Below are 8,150 nucleotides of genomic sequence, written 5' to 3'. Positions count from 1 at the left end.
CCACAACCAGCCACAGCAGCGGCAGCGCAGGTGCGGAGGGGGGTGAGCGAGCTGCCAGGCTTAGACTAGCAGAAACACCGTTTCCTCTAAGCTTACCTTTGCCAAAGCAGTGCAGGGCCTGCCCGTGGCCTGGTGGTTAGAGTGACAGGGTCCCACGTGGCCAACCCCACGGTTCAAATTCCAGCCCCAGGGTTTGAAAGACACGCTGGGTGCACGTGTGCCTCAAGTCCCAATGGGATGGACACAGAGGAAAAGGGATTGCGGATGCCATGACCGCGACATGCCTCTGGGCAGCACACCCCACCCCCTCTGCGGATCTCTCTCTGTAAGCCCCCTCTGGCAATTTATGAAAAAGGGATTAAAAATAATTACGAAGTTGCGACGTTCTTTCTGTACTTGAAATCAGGAAAAAAGATGTTTTTCTGGTCTCAAACCTTTTCATAGGCTCTGGCAAAGGTCACAGCCCACGGCACACACCTGGAGACCACACGGCCCACCCATGGCACATGCCTAGAGACCACACGGCCCACAGCACATGCCTGGAGACCACAAAGCCCACCCATGGCACATGCCTGGGGGCCACACAGCACACCCATGGCACATGCCTGGAGCCCACACGGCTCACAGCACATGCCTGGGGACCATAGCACACGCCTGGAGACCACACGGCCCACAGCACATGCCTGGGGACCACAGCACATGCCTGGAGACCACACGGCCCACGGCACACACATGGGGGTCACATGGCCCACAGCACACGCCTGGGGACCACACAGCCCACCCACGGCACACGCCTGGAGACCACATGGCCCATGGCACACACCTGGAGACCACACGGCCCACGGCACACACCTGGAGACCACACGGCCCACGGCACACACCTGGGGGCCACATGGCCCACAGCACACGCCTGGGGACCACACAGCCCACAGCACACACCTGGAGACCACACACAGCCCACCCATGGCACACGCCTGGAGACCACACGGCCCACAGCCCAGGGACACCGGCTCCTGGAACAGACGGCCCAGCACTGAGGGTCACGAGTCACTGATCAGAGCAGCCAGTGTGGACATAACTCAGAGGTCCCGGGGTGGGTGGTAACAGCACAGCACACCACCCACGGAGTCCTGGCCCGCCCTAGAGGTGGGGACGGTGCTGTGGTGAGTCTGCACCAGCTGGAGAAGGCCCCACTCTGGGCCTGCCTGAGCTGGTGGTGCCCAGGCCTCATCCAGCCCACTGGACTGGGGGCGGCGTGGCGTGCAGATCCGATGGGGAGCGGCTTTCTCTGCCATGTGTGGGAAAATTTTAAAAAGCTTTCCATAAAAACAAAACAAAAAACACTTGCATGCTACAGCCTGGTGAACCTCGGTGTCACGCCGAGTTGCCAGAAGACAATGCTGGGTCCACTTGGTGAGTCCCAGAGTAACCAGCCCAGGCCCAGGGAGCAGGAGGCGTCAGGGCCGCGGGGGCAGGCAGTGGCGTGTGGGACAGGCTCCGTTTTACCAGAAGAGAGTTCCAGCCACCATCCTGCTGATGCTACCCGGCTCCTCACTGCGGGGAAGCGGCCAGTGGGGGGCACTGTGCGGATCTCGGGGCTGCCATTGGCCGCCAGGGTTCAGTCTCAGTCCCCGGGCTTGAAAACATGCTGGGCGAGCCCATGGCCAGGATCCTGGAGCCTGAAGGTGGCGTGGTGGTTAAGGCACTGGACTCCTACACGGCCTACTGAGGTTCGAGTACCGGACCTGGCACCTTGTTCTCTCACTTCCTCTCTCTCTGTTTCCCTCTCTCGCTCTGTCCCTCTCTGGTCAAATTAAATATAAAAATTAAAAAATAAAGTTAAATAAAATAATTACTTAATTAAAAAAAATGCTGGGTGTGCGTGTGGCCAGGGTCCTGCCGAGGTGGGAAGCGGAGGGAGGCTGGGGTGGCCACCACAGGGGCAGCCTCTCTCCACATGTGCACTGAGCCACTCGCATCATTGTTATGTTGGAGAGGTTTTTGCTATAGGGCGCATGCGCTCACCAGAAAGACAGAAAGAGAGAGATAGAAAGCGAGAAATCACCCCCCAGGGAGGATGGCCATGCCGCAATCAATTCTCCTCCGTTCTCGTCTCGGGATCTTGGGCATGCACGCACACGCGCCCGGCGTGAGTTTAAGGCACCGGGTCCGGGACTCAAACCATGGATGACTACATGGGAGTTCAGTGTCATAACCATTACGCTAACTGCTGGTCTCCATTGGCATCTTAAAAAAAGGGAGAGAGTGTATTTCACTCTAGAGAGAGACACAGAGAGAGAGAGAGAGAGTAAGAAAGCACCCAGGGAAGATGGCCATGCCACAATCCCTTCTCCACTCTCCTCTCAGGATTTCGAGCATACACCTGGCATGTTTTTTCAAGCCACCAGGTCCTGGACTTGAACCGTGCAGTCGACCAGGTGGGATCCAGCACCTTGACCTCTGCGTCTCCTGCCGACCTAGATGGTCAGCTCTGTTGGTGGACGCTCTGCCACAGTGAGACCGAGACCAGGCCACCCTCCATGCCCCAGGCGCAGTGGCTCCTGACCTCGAGGTGTAGCCAGGGCAGACCCTCCCAGGCTCTTCTCCACGGGCCTCTGGAGGGCTCGCAGCTCAGAGCAGACCCCACCCAGTCTTCCACCGAAGTCCCTCAGGCTGGTGCTGTGCCCTCCCAGAGCACAGGAGGCCTGGCCGGCTCAGCACCCCACCCCACATCCCCCCACAAGGCAGAGCTGGCCCAGGGCTGAGGCCATTCCTGGGCCCTTTCCTGGAAAATCGGCACGGGGGCAGCCGGCAGGTCTGCAGAGTTGCTAGCCCTCATCTTTAGCCTTCAGCAGGCCCACCCGCTCTCCTAGGTCCCACCTGCTCCCTGGTGAGGACGCGAGAGCCCCCTGCAGCTCCCAGGAACGCTGGCCGCTGGCCGCCAGAGTGGAGCTGCTGGCAGAGTGAGTGGGACACTGGGCCTGGTGTCCAGCCCAGCCTTCGTCCCACCTGGTCCCGCCTTCAGCCCAGGAGAAAGTCTGTCCTCACTGCACACGGGAGACTGGATGTGCGGGTGGGCGGTGGCCAGATCACACCAGAGAACAGGACCTGGCCGTCACCAGCACCCCGAGGCCACATCGTGACCTCTGACCCCGCAGCCATGGCCAGACTGTGGGCGCTTCCCTAGTCCTGTAACTTCCAAGCAGGCCCAGGCGGAGCCAGCTACACCCACCCCTGCAGAGCGCCAGCTGCTCCCACCCAGGGCCCTTGGCCGCCCTTCTCCACCCCAGCGTCGGCTCGGCTGCCCGCCTGCCCACCTGCGTCTGCCGCCACAGGTGCGGGCATCTCCGGTGCCCAGCAGCCAGGCTCAGCTGGACCCTCACCCGTTTCCACATCTCTGCTCACTCAGAAACACTCTCTGGCTGTTTCCTTGTTATTTTATCCCCCACTTTTTTTTGTTTGTTTGTTTGTTTTTGAGAGAGAGATGTTTGCTAATGTGCACGTAGGGTTGCCAGAGAAACAGATGGAAAGTAAGAACTCACCCTGGGGGGCCACGCCGCAGTCCCTTCTCCTCCACTCCCCACCTGTCAGGAGTCAGGGCACATGTGCACATGCAGCTGCCAGTGCTGGGATTCGAACCACAGCAGGCCCTGTAGCACCCAGCTCCCTTAACCACTAGGCTTTGGGGCTGGCTTATTATTTTGGGGGTGGGGGGGTCTGTTTTCAATCTCCTTATGCATGCACCAGAGAGAGACATAGAGGGAAAGTGAGAAAACACACCCCCGAGGCAATGGCCACATCACAATCCCTTCTCCATTCTCCTCTGGGGATTTTTTTTTTTTCAGAGGTTTTTGCTATAGGGTGCATGCATTCACCAGAAAAACAGAGAGAGACAGAGAGATAGAACGTGAGAAATCACCCCCCCGGGGGGATGGCCACGCCACAATCTCTTCTTCTCCATTCCCCTCTCGGAATCTTGGGCACGCATGCACACGCTCCTGGCATGAGTTTAAGCCACCGGGTCCAGGACTTGAACCACGGTCGGCTACATGGGAGTCCAGCAACACAGCCATTATGCCAACTGCTGGTCCCTCCTCTTGGGATTTTGAGCACATGTGCGTGCACACAAACACAAACACACGCACACACACACACACACACACACACACACGCTTGGCATGTCTTTTTAAGCTACCAGTTCCAGGACTTGAACTGTGCAGTTGGCCATGTGGGATCCACCGCTTTAACCACTTGGCCACCTCCCAGCTTTATAAAGCTATTTTTAAGAAGTAGTCTGTTTAGGGCAGCTGGAGTGCAGTATAACCATCTTCTGTGATATTGGACCCTGACCTAAGGTACATTACCTCTATTTTTAAAATTGTTTATGGGCAGCAGGTGACGCGGTGGTTAAAGGCACTGATTTAAGTCTTGGACCTGGTGACATGTTTCTCGCTTTCCCTTTCTCTCTCTCTCTCTCTGGTCAAATTTTTTAAAAAAATTATAATAATACAAATGGAATTACATAAATAATTCTTATTTTTTTTTTAAAAAGTTCATTTCTTGGGGACCAGTAGGTGGCGTGGTGGTTAAGGTGCTGGTCACTCCCACATGGCCCACCATGGTTCGAGTCCCAGACCTTGTGGCTTGCCTTCTCACTCCTCCTCCCCCCTCTCTATCTCTGTCTCTCTCTGGTCAAATTTAAAAAAAAAGTTCATTTCTTGGGACCAGCAGATGAGGAAATGGGTACATCATTGGACTCCCACGTAGTTGACTGCAATTTGAGTCCCAGACCCCATGGCCTAAAACTCATGCCGCGAGTGTGTACTTGCCTAAAATCCTGAGAGGAGAATGAAAGAAAAGGGATTGTGGCATGGCCACCCCCCCCGGGGGGGGTGATTTCTGTCTCTCTGTCTCTCTTTGTCTCTCCAGTGAGTACACACACCCTAAAGCAAAAAAAATCTCTCATTAAAAAAGGTTAATTCTGGGACCAGCAGTTAGCCTAATGGCTGTCACTGGACTCCCATGTAGTCGACCGCGGTTCGCATCCTGGACCCGGTGGCTTAAAACGCACGCAGGGCGTGTGTGCATGCATGCCCAAGATCCCAAGAGGAACATGGAGGAGAAGGGATTGCGGCGGGGCCATCCCCCCTGGGGGGTGATTTCTTGCTTTCTGTCTCTTTGTCTCTCTCTGTCTGTCTGGCAAGCACACACGCCCTATAGCAAAAACCTCTACAAAAAAAAAAAAAAGTTATTTCTTCCATGAGCGAAAGAGACAGTTGCCCAAACAGTGGCTTGACCCCCACAGTGGACCCCCCAGCCTCGGCAGCCTGGATTCCAGGCAGTTTGTGCCCTGTGCCCTTAGAGAGGTTTCTGGAATCAAACTCAACTTCCATTTAGCTGACCCCACAGAATGGCGCATTTGCCACTGTGCCACTGTCTGTCTTCAAACAAACTTGGAAAAGAAAATAATTTAAATTATAATTTTGTTGTTTTATAGGGTTATTCAATAATGAATTTTAAAAAATCTATTCTTGCTAGCGAATAATATTTCCTCTTAACCAAAGGTTTAAGAATTCAACTGAGGGGCATAATGGTTACATCACTGGACTCCCACATGTCGACTGCAGTTCGAGTCCTAGACCTGGTGTCTTACACTCATGCCAGGCATGTGTATATGCATTCTCAAGATCCTGAAAGGAGAATGGAGGAGAAGGGATTGCAGCGTGACCATCCCCTCTGGGGGAGTGATTTCTCGCTTTCTGTCTCTCTGTCTCTGTCTGTCTGGCGAGCGCACGTGTCCTATAGCAAAAACCTCTCTTAAAAAAAAAATTCAACTGAGGATTGGCAAGTGGCTTGGTGGTTAAGGCTCTGGCCTCCCACATGGCCAACCATATTTTAAGTCCCAGACCTGAGGGCTTGGTTTTTCACTTTCTCTCTCTCTCTCTTTTTAAAAGAATTATTTAATTTTATTTATTTTTTAATTTGACCAGCGATAGATACAGAGAGGAAGAGAGAGAGGGAAAGTGAGAAAGCAAGCCACCAGGTCTAGGACTGGAACCAAGGTTGGCCATGTGGGAATGTCCAGCACCTTAACCACCACGCCACCTACTGGCCCTCTCCCTCTCTCTCTCATCAAATTAAATTAACTTTTTTTTTTTTTTTTGGAGAGATTTTCACTATAGGGCACATGCGCTCACCAGACAGACAGAGAGAGACATAGAGACAGAAAGTGAGAAATCAACTGCTGGTTCCAAATTAAATATCTTTTTTTAAAAAAATTCTATCGGATAGTTTAACTTTTCATTTGGAAAGTGCCTTTTCAAAGTAAAAAAACTACATGAAACTCTGTCCTCTGAAGATTTTCTCTTGTTATTTTAGATTTTTTGCCATAGGGCATGTGCATTCGCCAGAGAGACACAGAGGAAGGAAAGTGAGAAGGCGTGCCTCTGGGGGGATGGCCACCCCACAATCCCTCTGCATTCTCCTCTCAGGAGTTTGGGCGAGCTCGCACACGCACCTTTTTTTTTTTTTTTTTTGTAGTTTATGTAAAAATTTATTTGACCAAAATGTAGAAAAAGTGATACTGTTACATATGATACAGTTGCAAGAATCTAAAGTGTGGGTTTTACTCCATTGCACAATCTGCTAGTGTGTCCTGGGTAGTGTGATGCTTAATAAACAGAGCGAGGGGCAGGGGACTCAGATAAGCTGGAAGCAGGGGGATTTTTACTCAGAATCGTAAACCGGAGTTGGCCCCGACACTGCTGGGGATGTGCAATGTTTCAGGTCTGAGATGTCCACTGAGAAAGCAGAAATTCAGCAAAGCCAGAACGTGCAGCCCCGTCTACACAGTACTCCATACCCAGCTTAACCAGGAGCGTCTTGGTCTTTTCACTTGGTCCCAAAGAAGGAATGAAGTCCCAGGTAAGTAAACCTTCAATTCGCCGCTCCCTGAAGTAGAGAGATGAAATCAATGACCTCTTTTTACCCCTACTGTGATTCCAGAGAAGTCCCTTCTATAGAGTTTTGTGAATGAACGAAACTCTCTTTGCTCCATGTACTGATGGCCAGCAGCTGTTCTGGTCTGAACAGGACCGAACGCCACCATATTCCGGCTGAGGGCTGGCCTTAGAGCACACAAACGGGTCCTTGAAGGAATACAGACATGCTCTTCAGAGAATCACTTTTAAATGGAAGAAATGCGGAAGAGCCTAACAGGATCTATCCAGAAAACGTGTGGGTAGTTACGGCTGTTTCCTAAGCATGCTCACGCCGGCTCAGACGTTTGTTCTGCAGAGTGGAGGGTGGAGCAGGGCCAGGATGAATAAGTTTATCTCAGGTTTCTGACTTCCCAACATAGTCCCCCCACTTCCCCCCCCACTCTGGATGGAAAATTCCCACCCAGTTAATGTAATGGTCCATAGCCTTCACAGGCTGTTGTTTGACCAGCTGCGACCCAGGGGTTACATTCTTCAGCGTTTTAAACTGATCTATGACTAGAGAGCAGAGTCTATTCTTGAACGTGTGGGGTGGTCTATTTTCCTAGGAGCCAGCTGCCCTCAGTCTGATGCTCACTATGAAATACCCGGCCTACCTCAGGAATAAATGCAGCTTAAGAATAATAACAGAGCTGAAAAAGCTGGTGCCATTGGAAAGGAGGAAGGAATTAGATTTAACTGATGCTCAAAGCTTCTCAGATACAAAATATTTGGTCATGTGTTCAATAATTTGCTTGACATTTCCAGCAAAGCGAAGATGCAATAACAAAAACCAAACAAACAAAAAAAACTTCTTACAAGAGAAGAGAAAGACACGGTGCTCTGGTGTTTGTGTTGGAACAAGACCCTTCTGTTCCGGTTATACACAATGAAGTTCATTTAGTGTCTGATCCAGTGTCTGATGTAAGTCCGCGTTCTCTCCTTTGGCCTGGGCAAGTTTTTCTTCCAGGTCATCAATGGTCTTTTCCAGTTTGGCAACAGTTCTCTCTGCAAATTCGGCACGGGTCTCAGCCTCTTTCAGTTTATCAGAAAGGAGTTTAATTTCTTCTTCATATTTGTCCTCCTTTTCAGAATACTTTTCAGAGGCAGCCTCGAGCGATTTCAGGTTATTAGTGACATTCTTTTTTTTTTTTTTTTTTTTTGAGAGATTTT

General features: G+C 51.8%; 1 pseudogene; it reads right to left on the bottom strand.

The window, feature by feature from the left end:
- Positions 1–7,826: 7,826 nt before the first annotated feature.
- LOC102474341 (tropomyosin alpha-4 chain pseudogene) overlaps positions 7,827–8,150 on the bottom strand; it is a 1,089-nt pseudogene continuing 765 nt past the window's right edge.

This window comes from Tupaia chinensis, unplaced genomic scaffold, assembly GCF_000334495.1.
Source record: "Tupaia chinensis unplaced genomic scaffold, TupChi_1.0 Scaffold000211_1, whole genome shotgun sequence".
NCBI classification, from domain to species: Eukaryota; Metazoa; Chordata; class Mammalia; order Scandentia; family Tupaiidae; genus Tupaia; species Tupaia belangeri.
The sequence above is the reverse complement of the archived record's forward strand: the minus strand, read 5'-3'. Positions and strand labels throughout refer to the sequence as shown.